The sequence below is a fragment of the Lonchura striata genome, chromosome 10, assembly GCF_050655825.1.
Source record: "Lonchura striata isolate lonStrDom1 chromosome 10, ASM5065582v1, whole genome shotgun sequence".
In the NCBI taxonomy this organism is placed as follows: domain Eukaryota; kingdom Metazoa; phylum Chordata; class Aves; order Passeriformes; family Estrildidae; genus Lonchura; species Lonchura striata.
In genome coordinates this window covers 18,197,746-18,217,785 of record NC_140712.1, presented here as the reverse complement: position 1 = coordinate 18,217,785, position 20,040 = coordinate 18,197,746, and the positions used below count along the sequence as shown (strand labels likewise).

General features: G+C 41.1%; 1 protein-coding gene across 26 annotated transcripts in view; it reads left to right on the top strand.

Annotated features, from left to right (window-relative positions):
- The window catches only part of AGBL1 (AGBL carboxypeptidase 1), a 388,880-nt gene that overhangs the window by 230,905 nt on the left and 137,935 nt on the right, over positions 1 to 20,040 (top strand). The window lies entirely within an intron of this gene.

The following is a 20,040-nucleotide window of genomic DNA, read 5'->3' as shown; positions in this document are numbered from 1 at the left end:
GAAGCAAATTCCTCACCTTTGCAGGGTGCTCTTGTCATTTCTTCAGGATCCACTATCCAGCTCAGAAAGGTTGGCTGTTGCTCTGGTGAAGTGGAAAAACCTCTTAAAAGGCAAAATTAGTTAAAAATTTTGTGCTCAGGTCAGAGTAAGGAAAAATGTATTCACTTAAAGGGGGCTTAGACAAATTAAGTGTAGTTTTATTCTGTATAATTTATAGCTTCTCCTTGCCTTTTTTTTTTTTTTTTTTTGTATTAGAACTCAAAGCAGAAATGCAGTAGGAGAATAAAGATAGAAAGAAAGGAAGGAAAGAAAAAAGGTAGGGAGGAAGGAAGAAAGAATGAGACTTGTTTAAAATAGAGCTCTTTTATAGATATGTAAGTTAGGTCTTTTCACAGCACCAGTTGAAAGCTGGTGACATTTGAGAGTTCAAGATAAGTCAAACACCAGTTGGAGATTAGTATCAAGGAACATTTTTTAACAAGTGTTCCACTGCAGGGCAAAGGTAGCAAAAAGAAAAGTCTTTCCTTCATACATGCTTATCACTTGTGAAGGAAATAAAACTTTTATGGTCAGTGTGTCTTTATGTTTTATTCTCAAAATGACCTGTGTAATCATTGTATCACTGAAATAGCTTCAAATAGGACTCTCTTCTCCAGTAAAGATTGTGGTGGACCTTTACATGTCCACCTCAGGGCAAAGCTGCTCCAGGAAAATAAAAGGTTAAAGAGTAAGAGAGAAAAGACAAGAAATAGGAATGTTAAAGAAGTGCTGTGGTTATCTTATCATCATAGAATGACTGATAAATCACTCAGTTAACTATATTAAAATATTTGATAATTTAAAAAGTTATATGGAGTGCATATAGATAGCCATTTGTAAAAAAAAAAAAAAGAAAAAACCAAAAAAAACCCCAAAAAACAAAAAGTGACCCATTTCCACAAAGAGGAAAGCCCTGGTTTCTGTACAGCTGTCCCTTTAAAGGGCTAGTGGGTCATGCAGCCCATGGGAGTGGTTGCATTGGACTGGCTGTCACTGCTTGGGTAAATAAAACATGCAACAGCTTCATGGCCTGACTCTGAATGGGCACTAAACCCCTATAGGTACGTCACAGCAGGAGGGAAATATTGCATACTGAGACCCTGTGCCTTCCAGCATGGCCAGCTGGAATCATCCCAAAGGACAAACCAGCTACTGAGGGAGTGCTGCGTGCCAGCAAGGTCAGAGACACCTGCTGGGAGGTCCCACCTCAGGGCTGGGTCCCTGGAACTGTGGTCATGGTTTGGCTGATGTGGATGTTGTGTGGATTGTGCCAGGGATGCTGTTTAATTAACTTGCTGCTGTGCTTAGTGTTGGGACATCTGTGTTTGACAGAGGCCTGGAAACGGAGCTGCTGTCTCCTTTCCCAGCTGGCTCTTTGGTCTGCCTTGCTGTAGGGTCCAGTGATGAGGATGGATGCAGGGAGCAGTGCAGTGCTCTGCTCCTCTCTCCTGTGTGACCTCCAGCATGTCCCTAACCTTTTTGTTCACAGCCTGTACAATAGGGAAAAAAGTTCTTCTGTACCTTCTCAGGCTATTGTGATGATGAATATGTTACTGATTGTAATGCACTCATACTGGAGCTGTAAGAGTCATATAAGCATCTGAGATAAGTGACAAGCAGCACACAGGAAAGGGTTGTGCACTAAAGCTTTCACTGGCAGAGCTGCATCTTTCACATCCTGCTGAGCTTTACCTGCTGCTGATCACAATGAACAACTTAGGCCCTGAAGCTGGAGGATTGATATTCTTTGTACTTTATTTTTATCCAGCTGGTGAAATGGGAAATGCTATCTTACCACTTCTTAGTAGTGTCTAATCCTTCCTGGGCTCTGAGTTCTTTGTCCCCAGAATGCCATGTGAGACTGAGTTCCACAGGTTAATTACACACTAAGTAGTGTTTCATTTTGGTATGTTTTCAATGGGTGGCCCTTAATTGCATGTTGCCCTCCAGGTCTTGTGTTATGGGAAAGAGTAGAGAGAAAGGGAACCAGTAATTGCCCTTCTAGACATTATCTGCAGTGCTCTCTCATATGTCTACTCTACTTCTTTTACTTTTTACCCCTCATCATCCTGAAGCTTTTCATTTTCCTTCTAATGGATTACTTTCTTCCCCCTCTATAATAATGCATAATAATCCAACCTACTTTTACTGCCTCCGCTGTCTCTTTCTGCTTGGCCTTTTTAGTGACTAAGCCTGAGCACATTATTCCAGCAGAGGATGAAACCTACTTTTATACAGAATGGCAGAATTTTATCTGCATTACTGACTTGTCTCATTTTGATATGCTTCTGTTTGGGGCTTGTTTGGTGTTTCAAACTTCAGGAGATGCTGAAAACCAGGAGTGTTTTCTCAGGAAGGGAGAGAGGTGTAGAGACATTCTCAGGGAAGCTGGGAAAGTGATGTCTGGGTCATCAGGTCTCATGGGTCTTCAGAAAACTCTTTCGGTAGACTTTCAGGTGACTACAAAGACACTGGAGCTCATTGGTGATCTGTGGCAAAATGAAATACTTTCAGAGCAGGGTCAGAATCTGGTCTGTTTATGCAAAAGATGCAAAACACCAAAAATACACTGAAAGTTTAAGGACGTTATAAAATACAAAAAATAATTAAATTTTATCTGCTTTAGTGATTGAGCAACTGTTTATCCTGTACAATTAAAACTTGAAAGCATTTCTGGTGATGGGAGGGGGATTGAAGTTTGTTGTTTTCTTCTATGAGGAAAAGCATACATAGCTGAGACTGGACAATGACTGGGAATTGGTGATGCATGCCAGCTCCCACCTGAATGCCTGCCTGGCCTCCAAGGGTGGCCACAGCCAAGGGTGGCCTTTCCTGGAGGGCTGCCAGCAAAGTCATGAAGTAGTGCTGTTTTCATGGACCCATCTTTGAGTCAATCAGGTGAAGAAACCTCAGGGATCTCGCTCATGGTGCCCTGTGTGACTCAGCATTGCAGGGGGATGGCTCTGCCTCGTGGTAGAGATCGTGTTGCTGTGAACACTCTAATCCCATTTTGCAGTTATGTTACTCTGTGAAAATGCAGACTCAAATACAGTGACTCCATTATACATCAGACCCTCTCTTTTTCCCTTGGAGGAAAATCTAGATTGGATTTTACCATTCTTCTGTCTGTCCTCTCTACCTTAATTTATAAATATGACAGTGTTATTCTTCATAAATTCTCCTTCCAATTTTTAGCAAAGCATAGGACAATATTTTGTGAGGATTTATAAAGATGTATTTATGACAAGATTTTCTGCTGCTATATATATCAAGACAGTTTGTATCATGCTTGTAGGCTGTGGTGTTTTATATCACCTGTGTTTTGTTATTCAGACTATCCCAAACAAGGGCACAGTTAACACTGCTACTTTACTCTCCTTTGTAGCACTTTGTGGTAGTGTGTGATTCTTGTCCTCCACATATAATTCCATGCCTTGGAGGGATAGGAGAAATAGAGGGAGGAGAGATGTGAGGAACCAAAACTCTGTAGTGTAGTAAAGAAATAGCTTGGGGGAGATTTCATCGATGTCTATAAACACCTTCAGAAAACAATGCAAGTTGTTTGGAGAATTGAATTATTTTCTCTTTAAATTATTTCTCCTTTCTTTCTTTCTCATAGCTGCACAAGCAGCAATGGTTTGGATGAGTGGAGGAAGTGTTTGAGTTAGTTTGAGAAGTTTTTCAGTAATGAGAATTAGGAAGGTAACCCTGTGAAGTGGGTGTATGTACAGCACATCGTGGTGTGGTGTCTGCTGGGAGGGGATGCTGACAATCTTGAACTCAATAAAAAATCTTTGGTTACTCTCTCAATTTTAAATATAAAGGTGACATGACTCCCATCTAAACACATTTTAAAATTAACACCTTTATAAAGAGTTCAAATATGAGTTGCTGGGCCTATCTGTAGGAACTCTTTGTCTGAAACCTTGGCTACAGTGGAGCTCTGTCAGTTGCCAACAAGCAGCTGGAAAACTGAGAAATGGCAAGATCAGTTGGTTTCTAAAGACAAACATTGATTTCCTCTTGTGATCTGAAGGCAGAAAGTTCTATTTCCCCCATGCTAATTTAGTAAATCTTTTTCCACAAACTCATGATTTTCCAAAACATATTTGTTTGACTACACAGAGCAAAGCATTTGGAATTACAGCCATAGGAAAACCTGTTGGAAAACTTGATGTGTTGACCTTTAGAACAAAAAGAACTTTGGATATGATCCTGGATTCACCTCATCAAGGCACTCAGTCTGTGCTCATTTTTGAGCCATGTTTGACATGCAATAAGCAGAACTCTTGACCAAAACATCCATCAGGAGCTGTTCAGAGAGTGATGTTTTACAGGAGGCAGGCAGGCATTAGAGCATGACCTCAAAAGAGTAACACTCCAGTCTGGGAAGTACAGGGTCACCTTCAGCAGAAACACAGTGCTGGGAAACAAAGCATAAATCAATAAACATGGCCAAGGTCTTGAAAAGAAAAGTGAAAGGCAGTGTAAACATATCGCAGCATGATCTCTGGGGGACCAGCAGGAGTGTTGGAGATTTCAGAAAGACTGGTGAGGTCACCTGGAAGGGAACAGCAGAGTTTGGAAGCTCTAAAAAGGGATCTTGGCATTGGCTGTCTTCTAAATGGGTTGATTTTCCAGGATCCTAACATAGTGAAGCCAAGGAGAGTCCAGGGTGTGTAAATGGTGTGGAAGCCCCAGAGTCCTATCTCAGCACTATAATTTCATATTTAATGCTCAATATGTGCTTCCCAGCTACCTTAGAGACATCCCAGTGCCTGTCCAATATCACCAGTCCCTTGATTTGCACCCCTTTTGGTCTGGCTATGTGACAAATTTTTGGCAAGTGAATGGGACCCTGGATTTTCAGCTCAAGTCTGTGGAAGTATTGCCTGTGTGCATCCCTGTATCCTTGATGAACACAAGGTAGCTTGTTCCCAACTACTCGTGTACTGTCGGGAAAAATGAAAGCTGGTAAAAAGTTCCTGTGCAGAAGTGAGGTCAGATGAATTTTGTGGGATGGAAGGCTGTTGAGAGTGAGCTTGCTTTGAGAATCCTGTTGTTGTTATTCAGTACAACAGGACTAAGACTTCAGAGAACACCTTGAAAATATGGCATCTCAAGGCAGGCAGGAGGCAGGGAGCTTTCCACACTGTTAAATGCCAAGAAGGCTATTTCCACATGGAAATAAGTGAATTTTTTTCTTTCTTTCTTTCTTTCTTTCTTTCTTTCTTTCTTTCTTTCTTTCTTTCTTTCTTTCTTTCTTTCTTTCTTTCTTTCTTTCTTTCTTTCTTTCTTTCTTTCTTTCTTTCTTTCTTTCTTTCTTTCTTTCTTTCTTTCTTTCTTTCTTTCTTTCTTTCTTTCTTTCTTTCTTTCTTTCTTTCTTTCTTTCTTTCTTTCTTTCTTTCTTTCTTTCTTTCTTTCTTTCTTTCTTTCTTTCTTTCTTTCTTTCTTTCTTTCTTTCTTTCTTTCTTTCTTTCTTTCTTTCTTTCTTTCTTTCTTTCTTTCTTTCTTTCTTTCTTTCTTTCTTTCTTTCTTTCTTTCTTTCTTTCTTTCTTTCTTTCTTTCTTTCTTTCTTTCTTTCTTTCTTTCTTTCTTTCTTTCTTTCTTTCTTTCTTTCTTTCTTTCTTTCTTTCTTTCTTTCTTTCTTTCTTTCTTTCTTTCGTCCCATCCAGTGTTCCAGGAAGCATTGCTGTGTCTAGAATGTGAATTACTCAATGCAGCTCTTCATTTCCTTATGGCAAAGTAATACATTCACCCTCCCTTTATGCTAAAAGCACCCATTCCTCTAAACTGTCCCTAGAGCTTTGAAAACTTCTGAACTCCCACATTGCTCCCACAACTTAGAAGATGTAGCCTTTAAATCAAGTTGATGAGTTATTTTTTTTTTTTCTCTCTCTTGACGTGGGTTAGTTTACAGGCAGGTCTTCATTTGGATCATTAGTAGTAAAATAAGCTAATAATAAATTAATAATGAATTTTTACATATTAAGAGTAAGATTTGGAAGTTGCAGCTGGCTTCCAAAATAAATTTTAAAAAGGCAGAGGGAGCAAGCCAGTCCATTAAATCATCACTTAATTCAAGGCTGCATTTATTTGCTCTTAAAGTGGTGTGGGTGGCAGTTGCTTGGTATGTGTCCAATGAGGTCAAAAAGCTTTGTAAACAAACAGCTCAGATCTTGCTTGTTTGTAATAAGTTGCATTTCTGTTGGCTGGAATAGTTTGTGAGAGACAGAAAGTCTACCTGTAATCTGTACCCACTCCCTCCAGATCTCACATCAGAAGTGGAGAGCAGTATTCTGATTGGAAACATATTTTTGGAGGGAAGAATTAATTTGATTAGAGCCAAAGAGAAGGTGAAAATCCACTTTCCTTCCTTCACCTTTTACTTTTTTCATGTCTTCTACTTTATTCCTTAAGCTAAGACCCAGTCCTTGAGAAGGCTCTTGCAGACCATGAGATCTGAAATTTTGCCTTTTCCTTCCCAAAATTGTCAGTGTTATTTTGCTTTTGAGAGCACAAGAGCTTCAATGAGTTAGGATTTCCAGAAAGCTCACCCCCAGAGACACTGAGCACTGTTCTGGATAGCTCAGTGGGAATTGGGCTATGCTCTGGAGGATGGAGGACATGACTTAATAAGCTTTTTTCTTTGCAGAGCTTCAATGGTGCTCCAATTAATTAAGCTTTGCTTCTCCAGGGCTCTCTAGGGGAAGAATCTGTACAGCTAAAAGGAGCTTTCACTCATTCTCACCCTATTTCATCACATTCCTTCTTCCCAGCAGAAATATTTTCATGTCCCTGGTTTGAATCTTCCTTGCTTGTAAAATAGCCACTTAGTGATACCATTGATAATTACAAAATCTGTAGACTTCATTGGAATTTTAAGTTAAATGGTATCCAACCATCAAGAAGTATTACAAACTGACAAATCAACTACCAAAATGAAGTGACATCCAATTTTTTTCCTCTTCTGCTGATTTCCATTGTGGCTCGGCATGAATGCAGTGGTGCCTTCTTATCAAGCTTTTTATTTAATTTCCTGATTGGCTTATGTGCAATGTACTCTTGGTACAATGCAGGATTTTTAGACCTCTTCTGACCCTCTCTGTCACCACCCACTTCCCTTTATCATCCTGACAGCTCTCACTGCAGCCTGGCTGACACTTTCAGCAGCTTAGTGGCCACTCCAGCCTAAACCTTCCTTTCAGAGAGAGGATATAGAGGAGTCAGCCAAGGCAAAAACCTGGGCTGACAAAAGACAGGGTGAGGGACTTTGCTGACCTCTTGAGCTTAATCACGGTGGCTTAATCTTGAAGGAGTAGCAGAGAGGAAGAAGTGAGGTTAAAGTTTAGATGATGAAAAGTCATGGCATGACTCGTCCAAGCTGTAGAGTTATCTCCAAAAGCTTAGATAAAAAGAATTGCTTTGATTAAAATCAGGGTTTTTTTGGGTGGAAGTGGGGTTTGTTTTCCTGCTTCCCTCTTCTCTGCAGTTTGTGCCACGGCACCACCTGCAGCAGCTGGGAAGCAGCAGAGGCTGTGGATGGTGGAGGTGTCTGAACACCTCTGGAGGAGCTGCCAGTTGGCCTGGGCTCCCCTCTCCTGAGGTCCTGCTTTGGGAACAGCACAAGCAGCTTCTCAGAATGAAGATGAGGCCAAGGCACCTGCAGTGGAGAGCTGGGTAAGGGAAAAAAAGCAAGAGGAGAAATATTTTAGAAACAAATGAAATTAAAGGTGGAAGAAATTACTTTGATTAAGAGTTGAGTGTTTTTCAGTACATCATTGGCACTCAGGCCGTGAGTGGTGATCTGAAGAATTAAGAATAATAATAAAATATGCCTAAACTTTTTTTTTAATAGTCTTTTATTGTCTAGGGAAGGTTGTTCTTTTCCTCAGGTCAGTCATGGAACCGCACAATTTGCTATCCAGGGTGTTCCTTTTCCAGGTTACATTAGCCCTTTATTCCTACAATCCCTTTTGTTGGCAACTCATCCAAGCACAGTGTTGAAAAGAGAGAATGTTGCCATCCCTGTGATTAATGGTTTCATCCATTGAATTGCAATTACAAGTTTTAATCAGTTCATTATTCCACCTAGTTTTTTGGATCTTGACAGTTTTGCCGTAGAAATTAATTGAATTGGCTTCACCTCAAGGCTTTCCTGAAAAAAGATCTTGTCTTGCCTTTGGGGACTGTGGGGGCTAATTGGCCAACTCAGATTTAATTTCCTCTTTTTCCAATACAGGAAAAAAAAAGTTTGAGGATGTTTTTATTCCCCTTTCCTTGTCAACCACAGATTCCCATTTTCTATTTCATTTTCCAAACTCCATTTCCTTTTCAGTGTAAGATGGGTGCACTGCTAAGAGTTCTGCTTGAGATAACTGTTGAGAATTCATCTTTTTAGTCAAAATTGTTAATACAGTTTTCGCTTCCTCAGAGAGTGGCTACTTCTCAGAGACTGCAATTTTTTGTCCCCGACTGCTTTTTCATTTCTTCTGGTTTAATGGATCCTGTTTATAAGGAGAAGTCCTGTGACCAGCAAAATTCTTGGTATAAGTCATCCTTGGATTTTGTTTTTGTTTGTGCCATATTACTGGAACTCAGAGATGAGCAAGCAGTAAATTCCCTAAAGATGTATACTCTCAGACAAGAAATCAAATTAGTGGAGACTTAGTAGTCTATACAGCTGCCAAAAAGCTCACAATTGGACTCCATCATGAAACATAGATATAATCCAAAAGAAATTTCATCAGCAGCTGGAGTCAGGCTGAGTTGTTAACACAGTGTGAGAAGATGTGCAATCAGTAGCTGCAAAAGCCCTCCCAGGCAGAACCAACCTGCTAAGCTTTGAGCTCGTGGAAGGGCTGCCATTCACTTTTCTGTTATCTTGGAAATATTATTATGCAGTATTTGTTTAGGTAAAATAGATTTTCAGAAGTGTACTCTGAGTCATGTCCTTGGGACACTGTTCTTGGGATCTATTTTGAACTTTAACTAGAAAGGGTGGGTTACAGAACAGCCAGTGGAGAAGGTAAAAGAGGACAGCTCCTAATGATGAAAACCATATACCACGTGGGATTTTCAGAGCCCTGAACCTTGTGCATTTGCACTTATGAGTTTAATTTGTCATTAATCTATGGGTTTACTTGGTGTGTATTTTGAAATTCTGTATCCAAGCTGGAAGTTGAAGCCAATCCTCTTTCATGCCTATAGGCAGCACAGGATCCCTCTTTACCGTAATTTCAGATTTCTTTTTTGTTCAGGGCAGAATAATCCATTCCCTGGCTGGGATGCTTTAAAAGGAGTAAAAAAAGATCATGGAAAGTTGAATATGTTTTCCTGTTAGGTTTGGAAACTGAGATTTTTAAGGAAGCAAATGTATTAGGGAACAAAAGTCTGTTATCTTAGAGTTTTTACTTTTTTTTTTTTTAACTTTTTTTTTCTTTAATGAATCAAAGCATTTCTGAACCTGATTTTTCATCACAGCAGGAGTCACCAACCAATATAAGTATTAGAGAAGAGGGCACAATGGCATTCTAGGTTTCATTTTCCATTGGTGCTTTGCTGTAATTAGAAGACTTTCTGCCCTGATGGGAGAGCCATAGGCTATGAGGCCAGCACAGAAATGGGGCAGGACCATACGATTCACCTCAGATTCAGGTTCCTTTTATTAAATGATAAAACCATAAGTTTCCATTTCACAGCACGAGTTTAAGGCTTCAGTCAGAAGTGTGAAAAGGTGCATCATGGTGGAAAGCTGATTAAAAATAGATGCTGCATATTAACAGAGCCCAAATGGAATATGTTTTTTTTTCCAAATTCTTTTGGTTATTAAGGTACATCAAAGGTACATCCTTTTTAAATGATGAAAGAACATCCTCTCCTTTTAGTCAAGGTGATTAGTAATATTAATATCAATAATATCAATTAGTATCAGATCCTTTTGGTATAGTTAACAGGGAATAACTTTTCTCTGGCAATTCATAGTGCAGTATCCAGAAGGGAGCTTATTAAAATATGACTCTTCCCCTTTTCCATACAACTCTTTGCTTTAATTACCTCATTAATAATAATTCAAGGTCCACAAAGTAACTTCCTCCTAGGTGCTCCAAGATATGTTGGGGAATTGCAGAGAACAGCAAGACTGAGAATATTTATATGTTCTGTTCTCACAAGAGAAGGTGGGAGGTGAAACTGGGGACCCGTGGGAATGCAGAGGAATCTGGGAAGTGCAGCCTGGTTTGTGACTGCAGCCACATCTGAACACGCTTTGTGAGCTTAAGAGAAACAAACAATAACAGTTCCTTTAATGTGCAAAAATAAAGATCTGTTATTTAAAGAGCACACAACTGTATCTGCCACCTCCTGATGCTTTTGACAGGAATCACAGAAGGAGCAGATTGGATCAGCAAAACTTCACTCAGCCCTGACAGGTTGATTGCATTGCTGTGGAGGATATGACAGATGTTGGAACAGCACGAGCAACTTAAACAAAATGCATCAAGCACAAAGCTGGGACTCAACCTCTCCTCTACTTAAAATGATTTGTAATCTCTGAGTGGTCAGCATACAGGGGCAATGGTTTTACATGTATGAGGGGAAAGGGAAGATTGAGACAAGTGGGAAAACATTTCCTCCAAATGATGAAGTGCCCAGTAATATCAGACAAGTGTGTGATCTGGAAACATGCTATTTGCCTTTCATGAGTTCGTTCAGAAATGAATCATAGCTGAGGCACAGGAGGCTTTGGAGATTCATTGGGCAAACAGCAAACAGATAAACAGGCTTTACAGCACATGCATATGTAAAAATAAGAAACAAAATATTCAAAGGAGTCAAGGAGCTGATATTTGGCAGCTCATTCCTGCCTCAGATGTTTACCTACCTGTGGCATTGTTTTCGAATTTGCTGAGAATTCCTTGCTCTTGCTGATTCTTCACACTGTGCTCAGCATTTCTGAGACAAATGAGAAGGGAAATATTTGAGTCATGTAGCAGTGGGTCTGAAACACGCAGGGAGCATGTGCTCAGGCAACAGCACTTCAGAACCAGAACTGAACACACAACTGCAGGTGATGGATTTTGGCTGTAGCTTCAGTGAGTTTTGCAAACCACACCAGACTTTCCACATCAGAAGCGAGCTACCCATTTTCTTCCTGTTTTTCATGGAAACCTCTTCTGCTTCGTGAGTGCATGTGTGAGGTCAGCAGTTGTGTCACACTCACCAGCTGTTTATCATTAAAACAGCATTTATTTTAATGTGGATAGAATGCAGTTAGAAGGGAATAGTGGTAGCCGCAGATAGATATAATGAGTATGTGGCCTGTGACTGTGGTAACTTTGTCCACACTACTGTGAGAGAGCTGTCATCCTCCCCCAACACACCTCTTCTTCTTCAGGTTTTGGGCATGGACACAAAATGACCAAGTGTGAAAGAGGGTCTAGATGAACAAGCTGGCTGGAGAGCTTTAAACTAGATTTAGAATGGGAAGGGGCTGGAGTTTTGTTCAAGAGAGAAAAGCCAGGTACCAATACAGCTGCTACAATCTAAGTTTTTTTTAAAGCAGCTTTCAAAACCTTTTTACACCCCCCACATTCTAATGCACTTTCTTTTCTAGTGGTTGTAGAAAAGATTCCCTAATTCCTTGCCCTTTCCCTTCTCAGATCCCTCCTGTGGATGAGTTTCCTGAGGGTGTCTCCAAGGTGGGAATCAAGTTAAAAAAATAAGGTTTTTATAACATCATAAGCTCCTGCAATGTTTATCTTTCTCCCTATTTTCAAATGCATCCCAAGCAGGTGACAGCTTTCTGGTTCCATTCATTCACAAAATGAACTAAAAAATCCAGCCCACACCTTCCACTGGAATTATGTTTTTCCCAGGTGTCCTCCTCAAGGACTGCTCAACCTGGCCTCTGGATCATCTCCTTATATTCAGATGGGACAACAAATATCCTGCTAGGCTGAGCCAGCAAACCACATCTCATGGTTCTTAGTAAGGCCATAATTTGCTAACAGTATGAAATTTTCAGGATAACACTCTATTGCCTCTTAATATATTATCATACTGCTTTTATATTTCAGCCCACTCCTGTGCAAGTTTCTGGGGGAAGGATTGCTCTCACTCTGCATTGTGGGTGATGCATTCATCGTTTTTGCCATGAAAAGCCAATAAATGCCTAAGCCAAACACAGTTTTTTTCTACTTATCTTTTGCCTGTCCTAGACCTTCCCTATTTCAGTGATATATACCCAAAATATATCCAAAAAGTTCAGCCTTGGAGTTGAACTTTGCAGGAATATATGGATTTAATAGTTTAGGCTCATCTCTTTCTTCATTGACCATTTTAATATCCTTCATCTATCTCTGCTCAAACTTCTCCTTGGGGCATGTTTTCTCAGCAGCACAAACCTTTGCAAAACACAGCCTTTGGCTGTAAAATTTGGGTGTCTAAATAGAGCTGGTTACGTACCTTCCTCTGTAGTTCATGAAGGGAGGAAGAGGTGGCTGAAAGACAATCAAATTAACTTTATTTAACTATGGTTGCAATGTATCACTTGTTTCCCTTCATAGATTTGAGGGGCAGCCACAAAATTTAGTTTAGACCAGATGCCATTGTAGTGGCTGGACTACCTAAGACAAATTCCCTTTTTACAATGGTTTAATTCTTCATTTTGTACATTTCTCCTTGGATGTCACCCGCAGTAATTAACGAATTCAAGGCCAAGAACCAGAGGGAAAAAAAAAAAAAAATCAGAGCTCAGCTAAATTTTTGTGACCCTAATTTCCCTAGGAGGAATTAATTTTGATTTGTGTCTGAGAAGGGGACAAGTGTTTGGAGATTATTTTCTTTTTTCCTTCCAAAAGGTCTTGCCCATTCCTAGAAATCTCACGTAAATTAGAAATATTGCAGATTTTCTTCTGGGGCTCTTCCTTGTGTAGGTACCAGTGGAGTTACAAGCAGCATAACAAGTACAGGATGACATATGGAAACAGCAGTACACAAATATAACCTGTGCAAGAGAATCCAAATCACAGTCCTGGGCATTCATTGACTCAGGTAGGTTTGGCAAGCAGGATAGGGATTTGTTGAAATAAGGTTGTGCCTCTCAATGCTTTTCTGCTGATTTTATGCTAAAAGAAACCTCAGGATCAGAGCAAGGAGACATGCAAGGCTAAAGTTTCTGAAATCCCTGAAGGCCCTATTATGTGTATAAGGAGACAGGCAGCGTGCATTTCAGGGCTGGGGAAGCTATTGCACTTGATTTAGGGGTAATTAAAGTGTGTGAGTGGCAGTGGAGATGGCATGTGATGCCTCAGACACCTTTTCTCCATTTTGCTTCCTGCCTGGCAAACTCATCTGCATGCTGAATGAAGGATAATGTCTCAAAGCATTCTGCTTCTACCTTTTGAGGATTTCTCTTCTGCTATTCCCCCTCCTCTCACTGCTTTCCTCTCTGAGATTTCAGACAGAATATCTGGATTTTGCTCAAAACTAGATCCTTCTTCCTACTGTGGCTAAATCTGCAAAACATTTTTTCCTAAGACTAGGGATGTCAGTCATGCTCTGGTGTGTAAAAATGACCAGTCTAGTGCACCACTGAGAAGAAAATAGCCCCTGCATTGAGACATTTTTGTTAGGGCTGCCTACCCCTCCAAAGCAAATAATCCACAAGGAAAGGAATATTGATCTACTTTTTAATCTGCACATGTCCTGTTTTAATTCCAGTAAGTCAGCCAAAATGAGGATTTGTGGTGAAGGCTCAGTTGTGGAAGTGGAAGTGTCTGCACACAGCAAGGGCAGTACAGCCTGGGGTCAGTGGCTGCTGGGTGTGACAGGCAGAAATGGAAAGGTTTTCTCTTGAGCTCTGTCTGTGCTGCTGGACATAGGATAGGTGAGACTGGAAGAGAGCACAGTGGATCTTCTGACCCACCTCCCTGCTCTTGCTAGAGCACATTGCAAAGGATTGCATCCAGATGGTTCTAGAATATCTCCACTGAGTCACAAATGTTCAGAAGACTCTTGTCTAAGCCTCCTTTCTGAAAGATCTGTCTGAGGTCTCTTTTAAAGGGGTTGAAGGCCATCCATGATTGCAAATAGATGTATTTACATCAAAAGAGAAAGATAGAAAGTGCACACAGAGGTGATAATTGTTCACATTATTCCATCTGTCTAATAGCAGAACAAAATTGCTGGCAGATTGGAGTTCACTGTAAGTGAAAACAAAAAGCCTGAGGCAGTCACAGAGCCATTAAAGAGAAAGGAAGGTTTGGGCTTTGACCTATGACAGTCATTTTCCTCCTTTGACTGCACCTCTAAGCTGAGCTGAATCAAACTGAAAGTAGTCATGTACTCGATGGTTTGTGTCTGTGCACAGCACTTTGCCAAAGGGAAAGGGCAGCAGTTCATGTACCCTAAAATGGTGGCATTTCTTTCCCTGGCTCCTGATTAAAAAAGATGCTATGTGGGGAAACTGTGGGTGATGACAGCCTTGGGGGTTTCCTCCCATTTTGATTTAGAAAGTGGAAAGGATACCATTTAGATCAGACTGTTTATGAGTGAAAGATATTGTTGACAACCCAATAAATAAACAATGGTTCCAGAGTGAGTCTGCAGGGAAAGTAATGTCCAATCCTTCCTCTGATAAATGTCACTCCAGTGGCATTTCTTTTGTCTCCTATTTGTGAGAGTAGAATTGAGGTTTATAGATTAAAGAAAGGTTTGAAAAGACAGTCACAGAGTTGGGATCTATATTCTTTGACGTGACAGATTAGTCCAGATCAGGCTGACTATTGGTCACATCAGAATATCAAGCTTGAGATTCTTGTTCTGTGTTTTTTCCACCAAACACTGCCATAAGGACCTTCCTGAGACCAGTTAATCAGAGAGAGAAATGTCTGAAGGAAGAAAGGGAGTGAAAGCTTGTAACACAGCAGTCACATGGAAGTTGTCAGTAACTAAATAGATTTGTTTAACAAGTTTTGAATAATAATGAATTTTTTTTTATTATTGTATTCATGGCATCCATTGCACTTCTGGATACTATGCATTTGTACATATGGATTCTCCCATCTGTCTTTTGAAGCAATATGTCCAAAATACAATCTCTGCTCCATCAGCTGCCCCTTCCCTGCCAGCAGCAATTCCCAGGACAAGGGTGTTGTTGTCAAGGCAGGACAGGAATGAAGAGAACTCTGATTCAGAAGGCTGTGAGAGTAAAACTCCGTTTATTCAAAATGCCCCGCTCTTTTATACAGAGCTCCACAAGGACCAAATCCATTGGTTCTGAAGTGAAAACAAGCCACACCATTGGTGCAGAGTGCTTGACGCACAGTGATAGAACTTAACTATAAACAATGTGAAAAACAAGAGAGATAAAGAATTATTTACATTCTTTCCCAGCACTCTCCCAGGCCTCTGCCTGGCTAGAAACTCTCAGTTTCTTCCTTTGACTGAATCTTAGTCCCACATAAGGGCTTATGGCTCACCTCCCTGGAGCAGCAGGAGCAGTGAAGGGTCCCCTTGGAGGTATTTATCTGAGGCTCCAGCTCTGCTGGGAGGAGGGGTGCCCATACCCAGCTGTAATGACTACCTGTCAGGGAGATGCATGGTGTCCTTTCAGCAGCCGAGCACAAACAGATGAGGGTGACGGTGGTATTTCTCCAGTCCCTTAATTAGAGCTTTGTGAGAGCAGAGGCACAAATGGAGATGTTTTCCATCATCTCTGATGAGGAGGGAGGTAAGGCAGAGAAACCAGCTTGCTTTCGTTAGCCCTGGGCATTCTTCCTGCTGTGATATGTTCACCTTCTCATTTTTATCACTCTCCCTTTAGCTGTTTATTTCTGCTTTTGTTTCTCCTTTCCTTACTGCCTTCAGGTTCCTAACAGGAGCTAGCTTTCATTGTAAATAGCTAGAACCTCCTGGTTTTTCCCTAACAGACTTTCCTCACCCAATTGTTGAGAACTGCAGTAAACTTTAAAGACCGTCTGTAGGGCTGTTATGTATAGGGAGCTCAGAGCAACAAATAAAGGAAACTGAGACACAGTTAGAATTAGTGAATACTCCTAAAAAGTTCAAGAGTTGTATTTCGAGGTCTGGACTCTCACCTGCAGGTGCTACTGTGTAGATAGTGAGCTCTTTTCCTCCAGATCATGTAAAAGAATGCACAAACTGGATGCTGTAAACAGAGATTTGTGCCTTTAGGAAAGAAACTCATAACAAAGGTGCTCTGAAGAAGCACTTTCATTTCTAGCCCAAATGTGAAGAAGTTTCAAAGAGGTGAAAATGTATCTGTTTTCCAGTTCCTCTGAGAGGAAAAGAGACATTTACTTCCTTTCATTCATACCTTTGCCCCTCACAACATTTTCCTCGGCTCTAGTTTATCACAGCATCAACTGCACCATTCTTCCAACACAGCTTGAAAACAGAAGTTCTTTTTAGCTTCTTGTGGGGGAGCCTCAGACCTTTCCCCTCACAATATCTCCTCCAGGATGTCCAAGGAAATGTAAAATCCCTTGTGATAATTCAAGGTTTTGGCAGGTAGACAGCAACAACAGGAGGTGGAAACAGACAGCTGTGCAGGGGAGGAAATGGTGATATAAATACATGTTTAATTGCAGTTTAATTGCAATTACTTACTAGGCAAAATTTATTTAAATGCAGTGTAATTAGAGTGAGACCTTGATTTAATCACAGTCTTATCAGACAGAGTTACTACTATTTTCCCTCACTTCCTCCTCCTCCTCCACCTCCTTTTACATTCCATCTGAACTTGCCCAAAGAAATTAAAAACCAAGACTTGAAACAAGCAGGAGGTATCCATCTTGGAAAGTTTTCATTTTCCTGAAAATTCAATAGCCAGGTGGCTACCAGCCCAGAATATTCTCCCTGGAAACTGTGAAACCCCCACTCTGTCTTGGCAAGCCGTTACTCTTCTTTAGCAGATAATGATAATGGATCCTCATTAGCTGGGAATGACTTATCATGAATATAATTCATCACTGATGGCAGACCTCATAACCCATCTGCTCACAATAAGTAAATTAGACAAGTCAGACAAGATGGATTGTTCTCTCTGATCTACCTTTGGAGTGCCTCCACATCCTGTTCCAATGGCTCATACTGTGTCTTCACACCATGATAAGGGTGAACATGAGGAGAGACACAAAACCTCTTGAGCAGCTGACCCTCCATCTCATCATTCTCCATTTTCCCTCCTCCACTGCTGCCTCTTGCTCTGCTCCCTGCAGTGGGTCTGGGCATGGCAGAAGCTTCTTTCTCTCTGAGTCGAGCACTCACAGCAGACCTCTCCTGTGGACCTGTTGATGTGTTCATGGACTGCTCTGTGTGAAAACACAGCTCATGTCTCCTTCATGGATGTTACATGTTTAAAACACTATTAAACAGCCAATATAATGGTGTGTTATTTTTCTGCCTTCTCCTCTGAAAGCTGTATTGGCTCTTCTTCTCCAAGAGTTAGTCATCATTTGGCAGATTGCCACTCCTGGGAGAACAGTTATTCCCATCCTTTGCCATGAAAGAACTAAGACTAGCAGTCCTAGTTGATAGCTCACATAGACATGGCAGACTGTGGTGGGAGGGGAAACATCTTTACTTTTCAAATTAAATCTGGGTCCCCTCTGAAATCCATAAGCTATCAGCAAATTTGCTCACTTCAGTGAAAATATTATTTTCTTATTCCATGTTGATACCAGTTAATTCATGTTGTGCTTTGCATCTGTCTCAGTCTTTTCCAGCAGCTCTAAATATGGGAAAGAGTTAAGCCTATCTATAAAACTGTGAAGCTATTAATTAATTACTGCATGTTTTATTCTGCTGTTGAACCATACTGGCCCTGCCTGAAGAAAAATTATGAACTGCTGGGGTCTTTGCACAGGGAACCAAAACCAGAGACATGGAAGCTTTTCCTTCCCTCCTTTCCTGACACAGTTTGCTCTGCTTTCTTTTTTTTTTCTTTCCTTTTTTTTCTCCTTTCCTCTCCTGACCAATAATTTCCATGTGACCTGATGATTTTTTGTACTGTTCTTGTGTCAGTTTTTCCATAAGAGAAAAAACATAGGAAGAAAAAAAGCAAGGAGAGGTTTTAGTTTTTACATTCTTCCTCTCCTGCCCTACCCACATCATTGAGGCTGATGGTGAGGAGGGAATCTGTCCCCACCATGGGGTTTCTAGGAGCTGAGTGTCACCCTTTATACCCCTGTGAAGTGGGTAAACGTGGGCCTTGTGTTGCAGATAATGTTAAATCACACAGAACCAACTGGATTTTCTTGCCTTCTTTAATATTTATTTGACAGTGAATTTTTAATAGGGAGGGACTTTCACTTGTTATCCTCAGAATACCAAGCAGACAAAAGAAAGGAAGGGAAAAACTTGAAGCAGTGGATGCAAAGTAGTGGGGAAAAGGAAGAGAGGAATATGGGAGGAGAAAAATGGAACTGGAAAGGGAAAAGAGGAAGAGAACAGGGAGGCAGTAGTCACTGCAGCATCTTTGTTTGAAGATGAGTTTCTCAGATAACAGCAGCTCTCACAGCAGTGAGCAGTTCACACACAGCAGGGAAGCAAAAAAGCCTGGGAAAGAGTCTTTGACCCAAAGGCACTTGTACCCTTCTGGAGTTCATTTCTTACATCCAGCCTTTGCGTAAAAACAAATAAATTAACCGGTGATTTGTGAGCCTAATTTGGGGAGGAAAAAAAAAAAAAAAGAAAACCTCTTGTGGTCCAAAATCCCTAATATCCCTAATTATACCCTGGTGAGTGACTGAGGAAAAGGGATAGAGAATCACAACAAAGGGACAGATACCATTGCCTGGATAAGGACATGGTGAGGAGAGAGAGAGAGCAAGTGCTTCAGAGAGATGAGGAGCATTAGATGGAGTGGATATATAGCTGGAATTAAAGAGATGGATGCTGTGAGTACCCATGGGAAGATACCTTGCACAGATATTCTGTGAATAGATGTAGCAGGAAGAGGGATATTGTTAGACAGACAGGCACTGTCTGGGAAAAATGGGTAAAGCAAGAAGTAATGCTGCAGCTGGGAACGTGAAGATTGATTCTGTTGATAACTAAAGTCTATAAATAAATACTAAAGAAAAATATTTCAGTATCCTGCCATCTATGAATATTTGACACACACATCTAAGAAACTTCATAGCACCTCATCCAAAATAAACATAACCAAGCAGCTACTAGATATGTGTGTGATTATACTGTTTAAACATTTACGAGATGTGAGCAGCTGCAGCAAAAACAACAATTTATCACCCGGTTCAGAGCTCGTTTCACCCTGATAGACACATCAGTGATGGTCTGGCACCAGTATGGCAGAAAGGGCCAGGCCAGCAGGTAGATAATTAAGCACTGAAGCAACGCTGGGTAAGGAAACAGGAATATATAATGTTTGGATTTCAGAACTGAAAATAGGCCACAATCTGGATATGAGCTCCCCGTTTTCTATCCAGCCTCACCAAGGGATAACACATTTCAAAATTATTTCCACCACTGTGTTGTGCTGGCCAAAGCCTGACCTTAGGGGTGTGTCCATCCCACGCTGCTGCTGCAGCCCCACAGCCCCTGCAGGTTATCCCATTCCCAGCTGCCCTCAGCTGCCTTATTGACCTTGGTGAGCATTCAGAAATCCTGCTACTGAGTGTCCTGGCAGGAGCATGGGACACGCTGTTCTCCTGCAATGGGCTTTGGGCAAGAGTTGTCATCTACCCAGAGCCCTGCTCCTGCTCGGCTCTCAGCTTACTCCTACAGCTGGCAGATGCTGATCAAACTGAGAGTCTTTGCAGGGAGGCAGAGACTGCTGAAGCTCCTGTGCTCAGCAGTCCTGGGCACTGCTGGACTCCCGGTCATCTGAGCAGTGCAGGTACTTTAATACTGTATATATTTCCACCCTCTCTGTGTCTCCTGCCTCACTTCATGCCTCTCCTGACCTTTACAGGGAGCTCATTTCCTTGCTGTGTTCTAGACTGAGATTTTTAG